A 19,565-nucleotide genomic window follows, 5' to 3' on the forward strand; every position below is an offset into this window, starting at 1 on the left:
CAGGGCCATTGAATGACCCACTGTCCAAATAACAAGTCCAGCGCTCTGCAATTCGCCAATTAGACAGACTGTGTTCAGAGCACTGAAACAAAATAATCTCCACACCCACCTTTGCATATCCAATTGATACATGTGTTAAAATTGGTGTGACTATAGAGTGGAAAGGCCCAAGGTCTTTTAGTTCTCTAATCTTGCTTTTGTGGTCATTTATAGACACTAACAGATTTTAATTTCCTTCTGTCTCTTCTATTGCAAATCTCGTACTAACTTCAAAGAAGCTTCTTCAGGGGAATAATGAAGTAATGCTTACATATTGTTAAAAATGAAGAATTCAGGGGTAGCTGGGTTGCCCAGTTGGTTAAGTGTTTACTCTTGGCTCAATAAATGATCCCAGGGTCCTGGGATTGAGCCCCGCATTGGGCTCCCTGCTCAGTGGGGAGCCTCTTCTCCCTCTCCCCCTGCTCCTGCTTGTGCTCATTCTCTCTCTCTAACTCTATCTCAAATAAATAAATAAATAAATACATCTTTTTTAAAAATGAAGAATTCAATATTACTTTAGAACTTTTTATCTATGATGGGTTTTGAAGGAAGTATTGAGTCATGTGAAAGTGAATTTTTCAAGCAAATAATCATCGTGTGTGACTGAAAAATGAAAATACAAAGAAAGTCTGAAAGATTATGGCAAATTTAATGGAATATTAAAATATCAAGGGAAGAAGAAAATTATGTCTCTTTTGAAGTAGTAGATCCTAAATTTATTTCATGACAAAGGAATGCATTGATTTGATCAAAGATGTTAATTTTTAAGTTCTAGAATATATAAAATGATGTTTACTTGCTCCTGACTTCATAGTCTTCTAAATTATCCACATGGATACCTTCTGTAATCAGTCAACTTATTTATCCAGTAAAAATAATTTTTAAAGAGTTTGTGTTGGCATCATTTCTCTTCAGTGAGAATCTATAATTATTTAATATCATACCTAATACAGACATGGTGAACTTGATAGTTATTTGAGATCCAGACAAAAGGAGAAATCCAATCCTAAAAATATAAAATCAACTGTAAGGTGAACATAGAGGTATCACTGTTATTTCTGGGCAAGTCAACATCATTTTCTTAGTATATCAAGTTCATTATAATCATACAGGTAAATTGGATTAAAAATATTTCTCTCAGCTGTTATGCATTATCTGGAAATAATGACAATTATCTGTTTGAAGCTGTTATCTGATATATTAAACAATTAAAGTGCCTTCTATGTCCATTCACTGTGTTAAGCACTGGGATTCAATAATGGTACTAGCAATCTCTGGAGCTTTGTGGAAAAGATACAATACAGTGCAAGTTTTAATAGAAATTGAATAGTAAAAGAAATAGGAAATAATAAGAGAAATTTATAATTTTATCTGAAAGGTTCTTTCCCCCACACATTCACTTTAAAAGAAAGCTTATTTGGATTTCCTTGTTCTTAAGTTTCACGATTCCTATTATTGGAATAAGTCTGAAATAATCACATTTGATTCGGGGTTGAAAGAGTCTAGAAGTATCCCTTATATATGTTTCTTCTGCATAATTTCTGCAATAGCAGTGCTTGCCTCTTTGACCTCAGGATCAGGGGAGAATGTGAGTGAACACACTATAAAAGCACTGTCCAGGTAGATTACTGGCATTCCATTCCAGAATTAGTGAACCAACCTAAAGTACATCTACTCTAACTGAGGTTTACATTTGTGGATAGAGTTAAGGTGGCAAGGGAAGAAAAAGTGTCACAATTTGGAACTCTAAGAATATTAAAGGTTTTTAAAAATGTTGTTTGTTTTTTAATTTTACAAATGAAAGCAACATGTTCCTGGTCAGAGCTAGTTAATGGAGGTGGAACCAGGGTGTTGGCATTAGGAATGGGAATTCAGTGCCTATTCTGGACTGCACTTCTCTTTACAGTGATTGGCAAAAGCATGTTGAGGAAAAAGGCTTTAAATAGGGACAGGAAGCCTGGTGGCCCAGTGGTTTAGTGCTGCCTTCAGCCCGGGGTGTGATCCTGGAGACCCCATCCATCCTGGGATCGAGTCCCACATCGGACACCCTGCATGGAGCCTGCTTCTCCCTCTGCCTGTGTCTCTGCCTCTCTCTCTCTGTACCTGTCATAAATAAATAAATAAAATCTTTAAAAATAAATAAATAAATTTTAAAAATAAATAAATAGGTAGGGACATGGAGCCCAGTGCTCTTTTCTACCATGTTTCCATGAGATAGCTCCTCTTTCTAGATCTACATCTCTTAGAGACAGTCTTTTTAAAAAATTGATGTATAATTGACATATAACAATATATTAGTTTTAGGTGTATAGCAATGATTTGATATTTGTATATATTGACAAGTGATCACCACAAGAAGTCTAGTTAGAAATTATCACCATTCTTGATTAGGGAAATTTTTTCTTGTATTGAAAACTTTTACGATCTGTTCTCTTAGCAACTTTCAGTTATACAATACAATATTATTAACTATAGTCACCATGCTGTAGATTATATCCCTATTACTTATTTCATAACTGGAACTTTGTACCTTTGACATTCTTCACCTATTTTTCCCACCTCAGACTGCCCCCCCCCAACCCCCTGCCTCTCACAACAGCCAATCTGTTCTGATTCTATGAACTAAATTTTGGTTTTATTTTATTTTTTTAGGTTTTTGTTTGAGATTCCACATTGAAGTGATATTGTGAATTGTCTTTTTCTGTCTGACTTACCTCACTTAGCATAATGCCCTCAAGGTCCATGCATGTTGTCACAAATGGCAAGATTTTATTTTATGGCTGAATAGTATTCCCTTGTATTTATATACCACAACTTCTTTATCTGTTTATCTATTGATGACCACTTAGGTTATTCCATATGTTGGCTATTGTGAATAATGTAATGAACATGGAAGTGCAGTGATCTCTTCAAGGTCCTGATTTCATTTCCTTTGGTTATATACCCACAAGTGGGATATGGGTCATATGGTAGTTTTTTTGTGGGTTTTTTACTATTGAGTTGTAGGAATACTTTGTATATTTTGGATATTAATCCCTTATCAGATACATGATTTGCAAATATTTTATCCCATTCAGTAATTGCCTTTTCATTTTGTTGATGGTTTTCTATGCTGTACAAAGGTTCTTGCTTTTTTGAAGTACAGCATAACACATTGACCCGGGAGGAAAGAGAAGGTCATAGATTGGTTGCAAAGTATTTGTGAAACATTAGGCTTGTGTCTGAATTCCTTTGAGCTTCAATTTTCCAAATCAGTAAAATAAGGGCTTGAATCAGATTTCTAATAAACAATTTCGCTCTAAGATGCCATATTGGGCTATATTTTCTCTGGGAGCCAATGATGTTGGACATTTTGATGATACAAAAAAAAAATCATTGTCTCATGCCTAAGAAGAATCAGCAATATGGTCTGGGAGGACCTTGATTAGATTCAGGAGGTACTTTGGTCTTGGGAAAGATGTCATTTAAACATATTCTTTGAAGAAAGTTAACACAAATGCTGGTAGCCTGGGAATTTTAGCACTTAAATATATGACTGCTTCTGAGAGAAGTGAAAATATTCTTTCAAGTGAGATTCCTGGGACAGCATGAATTAAAGTTACTTTCTTAGAACAAAGCTTCAACAGATTAAAAAAAAAAATCTGTTCCTTGTTAACACTGAACCATTCCTTGACAGTATTTCCTGTCTGCATGTTTTATCTTCCCTAGCAGAAGTGTAAACTCCTGGAAAGCCAAGACAGAATAAAATACAACTTTGTATTCTCTACATTGAATATATTCTCTATTGCCTTTCATATAATACATGCTCAATAAATGCATGAATAAATGAGACTAATAAGTGAATAGGTGTTGAGATATAGCATGAGGCAGAAGTGTAGGGTAATAAGGTCAACCATAAACTGATACCATTGACTCAGTCTGTCTACTCCTAAGATCATTGGCCTTTAAAATCTGATTTTGAAATTTGGAAAAGGTGAGGAGAAAAAGAGGAATTATTTCAACTTGAGGGAATAGGTTTTATGAGGAAAAGTTTCAAGTTTACCTTAGTTTTACTCACCTAAGAAAGAATACATTATTTGAAGAAGGACAGAGTAAATTCAATTATATATACAGGTGTGCTATTATCACCTTCTTTCATTAGATGGACAAAGCTAAAATTTGCTTTAAATATTCAAATATTTCTAAAGTTAAATTTTGGAAATATTTGAATTTTGTATCATATACTAACCAGATTAGTCTGAAAACTATAAAGTCGTGTGCTTTCTGTTTACAACACGATTTTATATACATAATTCCATTTGTTCTCATTTTATTCTCACAAATATCCAGAAAGACAGGTGGACTAGATGTTCTTTTCATTTCTGGGAAAATAAATCTGCAGCTTCGAGAGATTTAACACTTTTCCCAGGGACTCATGACCAATAAGTGCTAGTTAGAACCAGAACACAGGCTTCCTGACTTCTACTGTAGTATCCTTTACTTAGGACACCCTGCCTCAAAGGTAGAAATGGAGTCACTTCCTAAAATTCTAGGTTCTCATATAATATGTAATGCCCCCTCAAGCACAATGAAATATTGGACTTCTGGACCACATCTAGTTATTATTAATACTTTATGCTTGTAGATCTACAGTAAATGCTCAAAACATATTTAAATCCTTAATTGTGAGATCTCTTATTCTGAATGCATTTCCCTAGGATTCACTTGATTCTGAATTTTCAAGGATAAAGTTGTGACAACAGTCCACATTGCTATGCTGATGGGTTAATTTTCTCCTTTCTGCCTTCAAATGTTTTAAATTCGTCAAGAAAAGGCACTTTCTTTCTCTTGTTTGCCTCCTTACTTCAAAAGAGGAGGCAGGAGCCCATTGAGAGAGGTGGCTTGGGTACACAGCATGAGCTGTCCAAGCTGGCTGGAAGCAGTAGCACAGGCAAAAAGAAAAACAGAATTTCAATTGCCAGCATGAGCCCCAAAATGGAATTAGTAAGAAACAGATAAAAACCATACACTGTAATTATATTCTGTCAAAGAGATCTCTAGCAGACTTTTTTTAGAAGTAACTATCAAACGAGAGGGGAATGGCTAAAAGTGTAATTTTCTCCTGTATCATTTTGCCACTTTAGTGATTAGAAGAAATTAAGTGAGTGCACAAAGGAAATTACCTACTGGGTCACTGAAAACCAACTTCTGTCCACAAAGGAGAAGTGATGTAGATGGACTTTCTCCCTTTTTAATTAAGAAATAATCTTTAAGGTGCATATTACTAAAATAATTCACATATTTGCACAAACCAAAAATTCAATGAATATTCATGTATCTCTTCTAGTATATAAGGCACTGACTGAGTGTTCCAGTTCTTCAAAGGGCATATAGTCTAGTGAGTCTTGCACATAATAAATAGCTATAATAGAATGATGGAAAATGACAACCTTCATTCTAGAGAGAGAAAAGAAAGGATGGGGATTCAGAAGCAGGAGCAATGATTTCTAGTTGGAATAAATCAAAGAGAGCTTCTAGGAGGAATTAGATTTGGGCTAAACTTGGAAGATCATAAAGATTTCAATGTGTGGAAATAGTGGAGGCATTAAACCAAATATTCTACATGAAGAGAGCTGTATGAAAAAAGGATCCAGTGTGTGGCAAAAAAATCATAGAAGAGTCTCAGATTACACACAGCTCAGTTTAATCAGAGCATAGAATGTGTGAACATTAGTGGGAATATATGATTGGAAAGGTTGGCTAAAGGCCAAAAGGAATTTTTATTTTATTCTGTTCTTGATGGGAAACCACTCAATGTTCTTTAACTGGGAAGGAAATAATCAGAGCTGTGGTTCTGGAAGATTAATCTGGCAGTGGGTTATAAGACTGGGAGGTGGATAGGGATTCCAGTTAAGGGGTTATTGCAGTAGCCCCGGAAAGTTATGATGCATGGAGACTTTGGAGAAGCAGTAAGACTGGAAAGAAGTGGATGAGTAAAATATGCTGTTCATTCGTTCAATTAATAGATATTGGATACCATGGACTCTGCTGGGTTGTGAATTTATACTGCTGAGCAAGAAAGAAATGGTCTTTGCCTGTATAAAATTTACAGTATAGTAGCAGGCAGGAAACTATTCACATAATGTCAAAATCATGTAATTGCAAACACAGAATAGGCTACCAAGGGAATATATTTGGTTCTAGAAGAGCGTGTAATGGAAAATCTGACCCAAACTTGAGCAGGCAAAGAAGGGTTCTCTGTAGAAGGTTTGTTTGATATGAAATCAGGATGGGTGAGAATTAAATATTAAAAAGGGAGAGAGATGGAGCAGTATTCTAGGCAGAAGGATAGGATATTCAAAAGCCTTGAGATGAGAAAGAACTTGGTATTAGGTTCAGGCAACTGGGAGGAGACCAGTGAAGTTGAGACAGAGGAAAAAAGAGAGAGAACAGTGTGAAATGAGACTGAGACCATAAGTAGGGGCAAGAGCACTTCAGGTCTTCTGGGTCAGTGCAAGCCTTTGTACTTTGTCTAAGATGAATGGATTTAAAACAGTAGAGAGACAGTTACTTACAAGTTAAGTAGACTACTCTGTCAGTTGCATGGGGAATGATTTTGAGGTGGGCAAAATGGATGTGAGACTGATACACTAGTCCAGGTATGAAGTGATAATAGCATGAACAATGTTGGCTTCAGAGGAGGAGAGAGAAGCAAATTATATGACTGATTTTTTTAAAGATTTTATTTATTTATTCATGAGAGACAGACAGAGAGAGAGAGAGAGAGAGAGAGAGAGGCGGAGACACAGGCAGAGGGAGAAGCAGGCTCCAGGGAGGGAGCCCGACATGGGACTCGATTCCGGGACTCCAGGATCACCCCTGGGCTGAAGGCAGGCACTAAACCGCTGAGCCACCGAGGCTGCCCAGCATTGTAAAATCTTGTAAAAGCAAAGTAAGTAAGTAAATATTCACGAGGACTAATTTAGTTAGAATCATTGAAGATTAAATTTTATTTGAGAATGCCTGGAACCCAAGACAAATAGGAAAGAATGAGTATCATATAAATTCATTATCTGATAGCAATAATAAAAGTAGGTGATATTAAATAATGAGTGGTTTCTATTATACGTGTACTGTCTCATTTAGTCCTCATTAAGGCCCATGAAGTAGTTATTACTCTAACATTTATTTTTCACATAAGGGTACCTGGCCTACAGAGGGAAAGTAGCTTTGCTAAGATCACTAAGGTAATGAGTGGCAGAGTGCTGCTTAGAATCTGGCACTCTGACCCAGAGCCACACTCTTTTTACTAAGGTATGTGGATTTCATTTACAGTGACTCTTCAGAGAAGACAAAGTTTCTTTTGGTACCAAACTCTAAAATGAATTGGTCACATGGGATCTTGTGTAGGGGGGATTGAACAATGCTCTGGAAAATGTCTATGTACTTTAAGGAGATGTAGTAGCCATTGATGTTTTTGTTATCAGTGAATGTCCAGGTAGGTAGGATTCTTTAATACCTACTTCTTGGTTCATGTCTGCTGCATATACTAACAGCTTGCAGTAGCCCTTTGTCCTGCGAAGAGAATTTACCCAGATTCTGATTCCTGTCCTCAATTTTGAAAGCCTTCGCTTACCTGCTTTGTAGGATTTTCATTCTCGTCTCTTATAACTGCTTCTCTTCTGCTGAGCTTAGAACTGTTTACTTATTGAAATGGTCAGAATTTTTTTTAATCAGAAAAGTAATATTTGTTCATTATATAAAATTTGGAAAACTCAAAAAATATAAATAAGAAATCAAAAATCACTTTTAATCCCTTCACTCCTATATAACCACTGGAAACATTAGAAATCCTTACTGCATTTGTTCTATGGATTAACATATATTTATGAAGTATGTTTTGATTTAGGCTCTGTGTTAGATACTACGTATTAATATTTATATAGGTGAAATAATACTGTGAACTATGTTTTATAAAATGCTTTCCTTGCCTACAGATTTTGAATAATTTCCCACACTATTAAATATTTCTCTTTGAAATAAATGTGTTTCATCAGAAGGGTAAACATTCTATGTTTACTCAATTCTATATTGTTAGGTACCCAGGTTTTCTTCCCATTGTTTTGACAATTATAGGCAAACCTGCTATGAACATTGTACATAAATATCTATCTATCCATGGGTCTGGCTTTTGTCCTTAGGAAAATTCCTAGAAGGTAAATTGCTGTATTAAAAGGAATTTTAAAAATCTGATTATTTAGAAAAATTGACTTTTCTCCAGGGTACTGTGTCCTTTTATTTTCTTCTAAAGCACTTTTTTTGAGAGATGGTTGCACATATTTAATGTATGCTACTAAGTGAGTTTGGAGACAGTATATACCCATGAAACTATCACTATAATCATGGCTATAAACTTATCACCTCTAAAAGTATATATATGTATATGTATATACATATACAAATATATATATATATATATATTTGTTTATCTATTTATCTATTTATTTATATCCATGCTTTTCTCTTATGGTAAGATCACTTAACAGATTTACCTTCTTAGCAAAATTTTAAGTATACAATACAGTATTGTTAACTATAGGCCCTATGTTGTACAAAGCTTATTCATCTTGCATAACTGAAACTTTGTAGGGGATACTATATCTTACATTAAATGTGAATGTACATAGTAAATAACCCCGTGCCTCACACTTAGTAGTTTCTCAATAAATGAGAACTGTTATTATCCAAGATAAGCAAGCCACAATTTGTCCTTGAGCTTAATTATGAGGAATATGATTATTAAATGGGAATATTTTCTTTAGAAAAGTAAACTTTTCACTACCTAATTTTCTTAAACAATTTCTGTGTTTATTCATGGTATTTTCAAATGATAATGATGATGATAAGCACTTTTTTAGATCAGGTACTGAATTAAAATTTTTTTGGTCTTGCATATCACTAATCTTCATAGGCATAGGCACTATTCTACCCATTTTATTAGAAAATTGAGACCAGAGGGGATTATGTGATATACCCAAAGTTACATTGAGCTTAAGTGGCAGAGCCAGGCTTCAAGGCAGATATTCTGATGCCAAAGTCTGCACATTTCACCATGACTCTATAAGAGAGAAGGAAAATAATGTCAAAGAATGAAAATGACCTGTGATAACATTTCTGTTGCTAAACTGATGACCTCAAGTTGGACAGTAACAGCTTATCCATAGTAGGCTAACCAATATGTTTTGTTTTTCTTTTTAAGATTTTATTTATTTATTTATTTGAGAGAGAGACAGAGACAGAGATAGTGACAGAGATAGTGATAGCATAAGCAAGAAGGAGAGGGAGAAGCAGGCTCTTGGGGGTTCAATCCCAGGATCATGAGATCATGACCAGAGGCAAAGGCAGATGCTCAACAGACTGAGCCACCCAGTTACCCCCAACCAATACTTTTTCTGTATAGTTTCTTCCCTCTTTTTTTCTATTTCTCTTTTATTTTTATTAAGCCCATCCCCAGGTTGCTTAGTTTTTTTTTTTTTTTTCTCCATTACTGCCGTCAAAATTGCCTTTATGAATGGGTCTCATAAATCATTTATTTAAGATTTCTCAAGATTTGCAACTGTATTTTAATAGGAGCCAGCATTTTAATTCAAATCCACATAAGTAAAATGATGACATTTTAAACTTTCGATAACTAGTGGGGTAATTAAATTTGTGGGGACAGAAGAATCTTTCTGAAAGGACACAGGGTAGGCAGCCATACATATCGTTTACTCAGAACACCAGCCTTTAAGTTTGATGTCTTCTCTCTTTCCTCTTTACCTTCTTCCCTGACTTCTTTCCTCAGCTATTTCTTGAGAGCAATTTAGGAAAGTAATAAAAATGAATGCATCAATGCTTTGAGAAACAAGCAAAGTGATTGAAAAGTGATGTTTATGTTGATTACTTTCTTTTTCTTCAAGCTTTTGGTTTTTGGCTTTAGGACCTTTGGTCCACAGAAAGAGCATTATGCTAGACTAGTTCATATGAGGAGTAATGGAGATAGACAAAAAACTGGAAGAGCAGGAGTGAGGCAGCCACAAGTATTAGGAACCTTCACAGTGTCTGTTTTAACCCTTTGAGGCTCAGTGGTAACTATCCTGAAAGGAAGGATCTCCTTGAATTAAAGGAGGTTGTTTAAGAAAATGATGGATTTGCAAGTCTTCCTCCCTCCTACCAGCTATGACACTGTCTGGCCCTAAAGTTTTTGCCATGGTTCTTACTTCAAGGTGATAAAAATATATGTAGGAGTGGAAATATTCAAGGACATCATCATTCCCGATTTTTTCATTTCATTTTCCAAGTGAGCGGAGGATAATTTTGTGAGGTCATGGGATATGCAAGTATACACTTGTAGGTAGAATTTGTATGCAGTGGCCCTGGTGATTTCGAGAAACTGCCAAGGATCATCCAAACCCACTTTTGACTTCTACTATAATCAACCACCCAACCAACTGAACAACCCGAGGAATGCTACTGGACAGTGGGGCCTTTGATTTGTATTTCCCTGATGGCAGTGAAATGGGGTGACTGGGTGACAGGCACTGAGGGAGGCACTTGACGAGATGAGCACTGGGTGTTTTACTATACATTAGCAAACGAACTCCGATAAAAAAAAAAGAAAAAAAAGTGGGGGCAAGCTGACAATTTTTTAATGTTATCAGTAAAGTTTTCAATGCCTAAATTTATAGACAAATTACTAGTTTATTCTGTAGTTGTTAGCTTAGGCTCTGCAATATCATAAATATCAAGACCTCATGACCTAAGACCACAGCAGAGTTTAGTTGGTATACCTTAGTGATTCACTATTCTCTGGCTGTATTTTGAGATCATGCATGGGTCCAACCAACTGAGCTAATTGGCTTGGTTATATCATGATTTTTCAGTGAAGGAAAGTGGTTGGTAGAAAGGGAGAGGATTAAACTCTTGTTTCTGTTCTTTCTAAGACTGCTATGTTCTACTGCCAGCTCAATTTTGTGCCATAGTTTGTAAAATGTAATCGGTGGAAGGGGGGTAGAAAGAAGACTGAATTCCTTCCTTCAGCTCCATAACAGATGCACCAAGAGGAAGTAAAGCTCTTTCATTCCAACTCAATAGTGTTTATACTCTCATTTTGACAACTGTGTTCACTTTTGAACAATTTAAGTCGAAATAAAGAAAGAAGTGATAAGCATCTCTGAAATGTGGATTGGAAAAGTTTGCTTTGATAGCCTGTATAAATGATCTGCTAGTTTGATTTCCAAGCAGCTTGCAAAGTTTACCTTCTCCACACATTTTCCTCTCTCAAACCTGTAATTCTAGCTGCCCTAAAGAAGAATACCATCTGTAATCTCAAGATCACAATCACCGTGGTATTGGAATCAAGTTACACAAAATCTTAAGGTCAAATATGAAACTTAAAGAAATCTTTTCAGTTCTCTGATATGGCCTTGTTGAGTGGACCTGGAAACTTGTAAGGAATTCTGAAGACAGTAGAGCGAAACAGTATTTGTATTCCTTCCCCCATCCAAAATAAACCTAGAAAGGATGCAAAATGGTGTAGAAACACAGCTCTTCCAAATTCATTTAGGCTATTTGGGCCTCTTCTGCTAACACTCATACAGAGCCTTAATACTTGGATATGCCCATCCTAGTCCTAGTCTGGACACGTGGAAATGTTTGTAAATTCCTGCCAAGCAAAGACAGGAGAAGGGAGCCATCTGGTGTGGGAGGTGTGTGCTGGTTAACTGTATCAGGAAGCAGGTGGCTAAGCTGCAGGAGGTTGCAGGCTGACAACTAGAGACAGGGCACTTTGTCGGTAGGATGAACACCGAGACACTAAAGTAAGAGAAAGGAGTTTACCAAACTGGGTGAAAGAGTTTCAGTAGGAGAAACCGCTTTTTACTCTGGTTACATTTTGGCTAGCATTCAATTCCATTCCACAAACGTTTATTGAGTGCCACCACAGGGAAGACATTATGCCTTTTGGGAAATAAATAAGAAGAAATGTCATGGAAGAGAAGGAAGAGTAATTCTTTAGAGAAGAAAGAATCTTAATGGGCATGATGCCTCATAACCCCCAAAATGCCTGTGAGACCATGGCAGGCACTGTACAGATTATCCTGAAGCTGCATTCCTCCTGCTGTAGGAAGTGGCAGTGTGAAATACGCAACTAAATAAAACTAAACCTAGGTTTGTTTTATAAAGAGGGATTTTTCCTGTATCTTAAATACATATGTATTCTCTCAGGTTTGAATTTAATGTCTCTCTCTCTCACACATACACACACACACTGTCCTTCTCAAATGCAGTTTATGTTAACCATTTAAAATTTTGTTACTCTAAGTTTGTGTAAGGTTGGTGCCAAGTAAAAATGGGTATGGAAAGGGTTATAAAAATAAGCACAGAACAAATACAGAAAACTTATATTTATAATTTTTCTATATTTATATCATAAATATAGCATGTTCATAAAATAAACAATATGTTTATTACTTTATAATAAAATTATAGTTGAAATAAATTTCATTAAATAGATGAAGAAGTCAAAACTCAGAGAATTAAATGACTTAACCAAAGGTCATACAACTCAGAGGTAAAATTGGGGACAAAATCAGTTCACATGCCTTTCAATCTAGAGGTTTTAAAAATGACAACTTGTTACTCTTTGAATATGAAAAACAAAATACATTTTATTGGAAACTGTGGGTTATCATCATCTTTCACCTCCTTTTCTTAGGTATTATCTGGGACTCAACAAATTCCTTTCCTGCCTTGCATTGTTGCCCTTCTGCTCTATACATGCTTTTAATAGATTAATCTTTATTTTTGAAAATATGTGCAACCTTTATTCAGTAGTCATTTGATAAAGCTTTAGCATTTTGTTTCTTTATTCTTTCACATTCTACTAACAGATTAAGTTTTTTTATTTATTTTCTAAATTGGCTGTCTATTCACAGCTAAACTTCCTGGAAGTATATTTTGGCTGCATCTGGAACACTGGGATCATTGCAGGTTAATGTGAAAATACCTTTTGATAGATTATCTTTGCACAATATTCTGCCAAAATGCCTCGGCCCCAAATCACTTAATTTCTAGGCTACCCCATGTAATGAATTATACTGTCATGGGAAGTGCCACTTCAAAGGACATCAGAAAGAACCAGAATGTTCTTGAGTATGTTTCCCAGTAAAGTGATATAGGTGGGCGGGGAGCAGGGGGTGGGGAACTGGGTGACGGGCCCTGAGGGGGGCACTTGACGGGATGAACACTGGGTGTTATACTATAGGTTGGCAAATCGAACTCCAGTAAAAAAAATACACAAAAAAATCTCTTTTTAAATCTAGAATTCTGTGGTGTAGAATCTTCAAAAATATTTTTATAATTTATGTATGGTGAGCTACAGGGAGATATTAGAAATAATATACATGATATGATGGAAAAAGTGTTAATACTCAGTTTGGGGGATGGTTTTGAGATATATATTTTTTCTTACAACATTAAAGTTTTAGGGGAAAAAATAACAGAAAACTAGGGAGAAGGAATCAATGTTTTAGGTAAGACTTAATTATAACTTAGAAAAAATCTGTTCTTGCTTTGTATTTTATTTACAATTATTCTTACAAAGACATGTTAGATGAACCATCCTTTCTGGCAATATATTGAATAATGAGAGTGATATGATGATACTGTGGTCCTGATAGCCTATAAATAGTCAGTAGGACCCTGGTGAGAATAATATAGTTTATTTCTGCTGCTTAAGCTTCAGTGTTCTCCTGCTCTCTGTACATTATAAATTTGCTTTGAGTCTTCCAACCACAGGTTAGGATTCTTTATACATGTATATACTTTGATACTAGAGTTAAGGTCTTACAAACAATTCTTTAAAATATCCTCTACATTTCCTCTAATAATTAACATTTAGACTGTCTATTACATTCAAGGCCTTGTCTTAGGGACTTTAAAGCATAATATCATTTCTAATCCTCCCAAGAACCTAGAAGGCACCACTTTTATCTCCATTTTACAGGTGAGAAAACTGATGCCCACAGAAATGAAGTTAATTGCCATGGTCACCCAACCGGTAAGTGGGAAAATGGATATTTGAGTCCAGGTCAGTCATACTCAGAGGTTATGCTCTCCATCACTGTGCTCTGATACTTCAGTGATGATTCCATGGTTCATATAAGCTTCTTCACAAGTAATTGGGAGGCAGCAATGCTCTTTGTGATTGGCCTCTACTGTCAATAGGTTCATAAAAATGGGTATTAAGGAGTAAAACAAAGATAAAATCTCCTGTGATCCTTGAGAAGAGACATTGAGATCATCTAGTGACTTGCTAAGAGATAGCAACAGTAGTGCTGCCTGAGGACTTGTTAGAAATGCAGACTCTGCCTCCCTTTCACTCAGCATACTCAGAATATAGCAGGATAGTTTTCACATGCAAGGACCAAAGAACCCTAGACATCTGAAAGAGCATCTGTCAGGGCTACTGAGAGCCTGAAGCACTCATACCACCCACCTCAACCAGAGACGCTCAGGTTTGACTTTTTTCCCCTTTGTTTTGAACTTTTGTCAAATCTGAGACTCCAGTATTTCATTTGAAAACTAAATTTTGCTGCTTAAAAAAAAAAAAAGAAGTTGAAAACCACTGATCTATACATGATCATGAGGTTTATACATGAGAAAAACGAAGTTCAGTTAATGACTTGCCCCAAGCAAATTATTGGCACAGAACCAATAATGTGGAAGTGGGACCCACAGCCCAACTTTTAGGCCTTTGGATTAAAAATATTTGAGCAGTATTATATAGGAACCAGGAGACTGAGGTTTTATCTAGAGTTAGCTGGATGATTCAGAGTTAACAGTTGAATTTCTCTATGTCTTAGTTTTTGTGGCTATAAAAAAAGAGAAAGATGGTATTTATAATTTTTATAGTCTTTTCTAGCTTTTATATTTGAAATTAATATTGTCACCCATTTCCTAAAATCTTATTTCTAAAACAAGTTTAAAATTAACATGAAAATAATCCTATAGCAAAAGAAATTAAGTAGTACACAACGGTCTAAGGAAAAATTAAAAGTCTTCCTTCTTCCCTGCTGCCACCCTTGGTCTGTGCCACACCATCAAGAATTAATGGTTTCCATTTTTTAATTCTAATGATTCCGATTTAAACAGTGTACTTGAAGCTTAATTTTTAGATTTACCAATCAACAATATTTATTCCCTTTTTAAAGATGAAGAATTTGTTCCATCGAAACTACCAGCAAATTCTTCACTTCCTTCCCACTTTTCTTTTTGTTATGTTTCATTTTGTTTTTCCAGAGGTTATCTTTATGATTTGAAGTAGCATACTCTCCCTTTATGTAACTGCTTTAGAGAATATCTTCTTATATTTTTCATTTCTCTTATTATAAACTGCTTATTAACACTGCTTTGTAGATTGAGTTTAAAAATTTAAAAGCTAATAAACAGTATTTATAGTAATATGATTATATAAACATTGTTCATACATGTGGCAGATAGACTCTAGAGTGGCCCCCATATTTATGTCCTGCCCTTGAGTATGAGTAAGACTTTTCTCTTGCTTTCAGCAATAGAATATGGCAAAGGTGATGGGCCGTTACTCCCATGATTACATTATGGTGTGAGTGTGTGCACGTGTATGTGTATTTCTGTGGGCTCTGGCTGACGGCCATCATAAAAATGGGAACCTCATTCTTTCAGCCACAAAAAAGTTGAGCTCTGTCAGCAAACTTGAATGAGCCTGGAAGTAGATATTTCCCCAGTCCAACCTCCAGATGAGAATGTAGCCAGGAGGAAACCTGGATTGTAGCCTTGTGATACCTTGAGCAGGGGACCCAGTAGGGTACCCAGCTATGCCTGGACTCCTGACCATGGACATACTCATAACTGGTTATGAAGCAGTAGAAAACAAATATAAAGTAGAATTATTTTATCTGTAATGAAGGCAATGTAATTTTTTGTCACTACATTTATATTGACCATAGAAAGAACATCCAAATATTTTTTTTTATTTTTTTTTATTTTTATACATGTATTGTTAGTTTTTATTTCTTAAAAATTCAGTCAAGACAGGAATCTTCATTACAAATGCAAAAAAACTGAGTTTCATAAAAGGTAAGTGACTTGTCCAAGGTCACAGAGCCAGTAAGTAAACAGCAAGGATGGAGAGCCATAGCTGCTTGATAAAAGCCCAGGCTTCTTCCTCTTATACTAGTGGTCCTGTGCAGCCCTGGTGGCCAAAAATACTGAGATCAAGAGTAGGCTGAGCAAGCAGATTTCCTTATGCCAATTTGCAGTTTCACCCCAAGGAGATACACTGTTATCTGCTTTATATGTTGATGTTTGATGGCATGCTTCATTTGTATAAATGTTCTGCTTTTATTTATTTTTTTTTTATTTTTTTTTTACTTTTATTTTTATTTTTATTTTTTTTAATTTATTTTTTATTGGTGTTCAATTTACTAACATACAGAATAACACCCAGTGCCCGTCACCCATTCACTCCCACCCCCCGCCCTCCTCCCCTTCCACCACCCCTAGTTCGTTTCCCAGAGTTAGCAGTCTTTACGTTCTGTCTCCCTTTCTGATATTTCCCACACATTTCTTCTCCCTTCCCTTATATTCCCTTTCACTATTATTTATATTCCCCAAATGAATGAGAACATATAATGTTTGTCCTTCTCCGACTGACTTACTTCACTCAGCATAATACCCTCCAGTTCCATCCACGTTGAAGCAAATGGTGGGTATTTGTCATTTCTAATAGCTGAGTAATATTCCATTGTATACATAAACCACATCTTCTTTATCCATTCATCTTTCGTTGGACACCGAGGCTCCTTCTACAGTTTGGCTATCGTGGCCATTGCTGCTATAAACATCGGGGTGCAGGTGTCCCGGCGTTTCATTGCATTTGTATCTTTGGGGTAAATCCCCAACAGTGCAATTGCTGGGTCGTAGGGCAGGTATATTTTTAACTGTTTGAGGAACCTCCACACAGTTTTCCAGAGTGGCTGCACCAGTTCACATTCCCACCAACAGTGTAAGAGGGTTCCCTTTTCTCCGCATCCTCTCCAACATTTGTTGTTTCCTGCCTTGTTAATTTTCCCCATTCTCACTGGTGTGAGGTGGTATCTCATTGTAGTTTTGATTTGTATTTCCCTGATGGCAAGTGATGCAGAACATTTTCTCATATGCATGTTGGCCATGTCTATGTCTTCCTCTGTGAGATTTCTGTTCATGTCTTTTGCCCATTTCATGATTGGATTGTTTGTTTCTTTGGTGTTGAGTTTAATAAGTACTACAAAGCTGTGGTCATCAAGACAGTGTGGTACTGGCACAAAAACAGACACATAGATCAGTGGAACAGAATAGAGAATCCAGAAGTGGACCCTGAACTTTATGGGCAACTAATATTCGATAAAGGAGGAAAGACTATCCATTGGAAGAAAGACAGTCTCTTCAATAAATGGTGCTGGGAAAATTGGACATCCACATGCAGAAGAATGAAACTAGACCACTCTCTTTCACCATACACAAAGATAAACTCAAAATGGATGAAAGATCTAAATGTGAGACAAGATTCCATCAAAATCCTAGAGAAGAACACAGGCAACACCCTTTTTGAACTCGGCCATAGTAACTTCTTGCAAGATACATCCACGAAGGCAAAAGAAACAAAAGCAAAAATGAACTATTGGGACTTCATCAAGATAAGAAGCTTTTGCACAGCAAAGGATACAGTCAACAAAATTCAAAGACAACCTACAGAATGGGAGAAGATATTTGCAAATGACATATCAGATAAAGGGCTAGTTTCCAAGAACATCCAAATATTAAGGCCTGTTTCCTTCTGAATTACTTTATCTAGTTTTAGTAAGACCTTAGGGACAGTAGGGTGAATTAATCATAGTGCTCAGTTATTGACAAGTTACTGTCCTTTGTTTACATGATTGTTCTTTATTGCTTCATTGCTTTTATTCCTCACTTCTCACTTCCATGCTCTCCCTACCACTGGCAACTATTCTAATATGTTAAATATGTATCTGTTTGCTTACATGTGTTCCAGAAAAACAAGAATTGCCTTTTGGAGTGTATGTATATTTTATTGCTCATAATGCATTAAATTATAGATCTCATTCATTTTCTGACTTTTTTTTAAACATTGTGTACTTAAGGTCCAACATATTGCTATGTGCAAATCAAGTTCTTTGTGTCAAAAGCCTCATAGTACTCCATTGTGAACACCTATTCTATCTAATTTATCTATTTTACAACAAGGGATAATTCTTTAGATCCCTGACATCACAAATGATGCTATTTATGGAGTTTTATTCTTTTATGAAAAGTTTATATTTATTGATTAGGTAAAAATATAACTGGGATTTTAATTGAGATTTAATGAAGATATAGATAAATCTGGGAAAATTACTATCTATATACTATTAAGATGTCCCTTATAGAACATGGAAAGACTCTATTTTATTTACATAATCTTCTGTGTTATTTATCAGGATTTTAAGTTTGTGTATTTCTTGCCTTCTTCCCTCTCTGCTGATTCTATTGAGGCTTTTTGTTTCTCCCTAGTTAAATGATGACATCCTTTACAAATAAAGGAATATTTATATTTCCTTTTTCAATCATGCATTTTTTATTCCTTTTTGTTTCTTACAGAGTTTTCTAGGATTTCTCTTGCGGTTGGATCAGTAGCAAGTTGTAGGGGTATTTCTTTTCATTCCTGATCCTTAAAGGGGAAGCATGTAGCATTTCTTTTTTAAGTATAATGCTTACTATATACTTTTAAAACAACTTTATTTAGGTATAATTGACATACAATATTTAATGTGTATAATTTGGTAAGTTTTTACACACACACACATTTATGAAATCACAATCAGGATACTATAATCAAGATAATAAACCTTTCCTTCATCAACACCCAAAGTTTTTCTTATGCCCCTTTGTAATTCTTCCCTCTCATACTTCTCTGGGTCCTCACACCCTTCCCCCAACATCCCTATATATGAGCAACCACTGATCTGATTCTTTTTACTATACATAAGTCTACATTTTCTAAAATTTCATATAAATGAAAGTATGCATTATTCACTCACATTGTTTTACTCAGCTATTTAGATTTATCCATGTTGTTGCATGTATCAATAGTTTTATTATGATTAGTTTTCCATTTTATGGATATACTATAATTTGTTTATCTATTCACATTTAGATTGTTTCCAAGTTTTTCAGTTATTATCAATATATTGCTAAGACATTTGCACACTGTACTTTAATGAACCTATGCTTTTATATCTCTTGGGGAAATGCATAGGAATAGAATGCCTGAGTCATATGATTGTTGCCTGCTAAATTTAATAAGAAACTGCCAAACCATTTCACAAAAATGTTGTCCCATTTTACATTACCACAAGCAATTGTTCTACATCCTTGTCAGGATTTGATGTTATCAGGGTTTTATTTTGTTTTGTTTTGTTTTGTTTTGTTTA

General features: G+C 35.5%; 1 protein-coding gene across 1 annotated transcript in view; it reads left to right on the forward strand.

Annotated features, from left to right (window-relative positions):
* GRIK2 (glutamate ionotropic receptor kainate type subunit 2) overlaps positions 1 to 19,565 on the forward strand; it is a 1,061,838-nt gene that overhangs the window by 220,417 nt on the left and 821,856 nt on the right. Inside the window, exon 6 of the mRNA XM_038554811.1 lies at positions 14,063 to 14,116. The gene's annotated coding sequence lies outside the window, so the exon portion shown is untranslated. The remainder of the gene's footprint in view (positions 1 to 14,062; positions 14,117 to 19,565) is intronic.

The sequence above is a fragment of the Canis lupus genome, chromosome 12 (assembly GCF_011100685.1).
Source record: "Canis lupus familiaris isolate Mischka breed German Shepherd chromosome 12, alternate assembly UU_Cfam_GSD_1.0, whole genome shotgun sequence".
NCBI classification, from domain to species: Eukaryota; Metazoa; Chordata; class Mammalia; order Carnivora; family Canidae; genus Canis; species Canis lupus.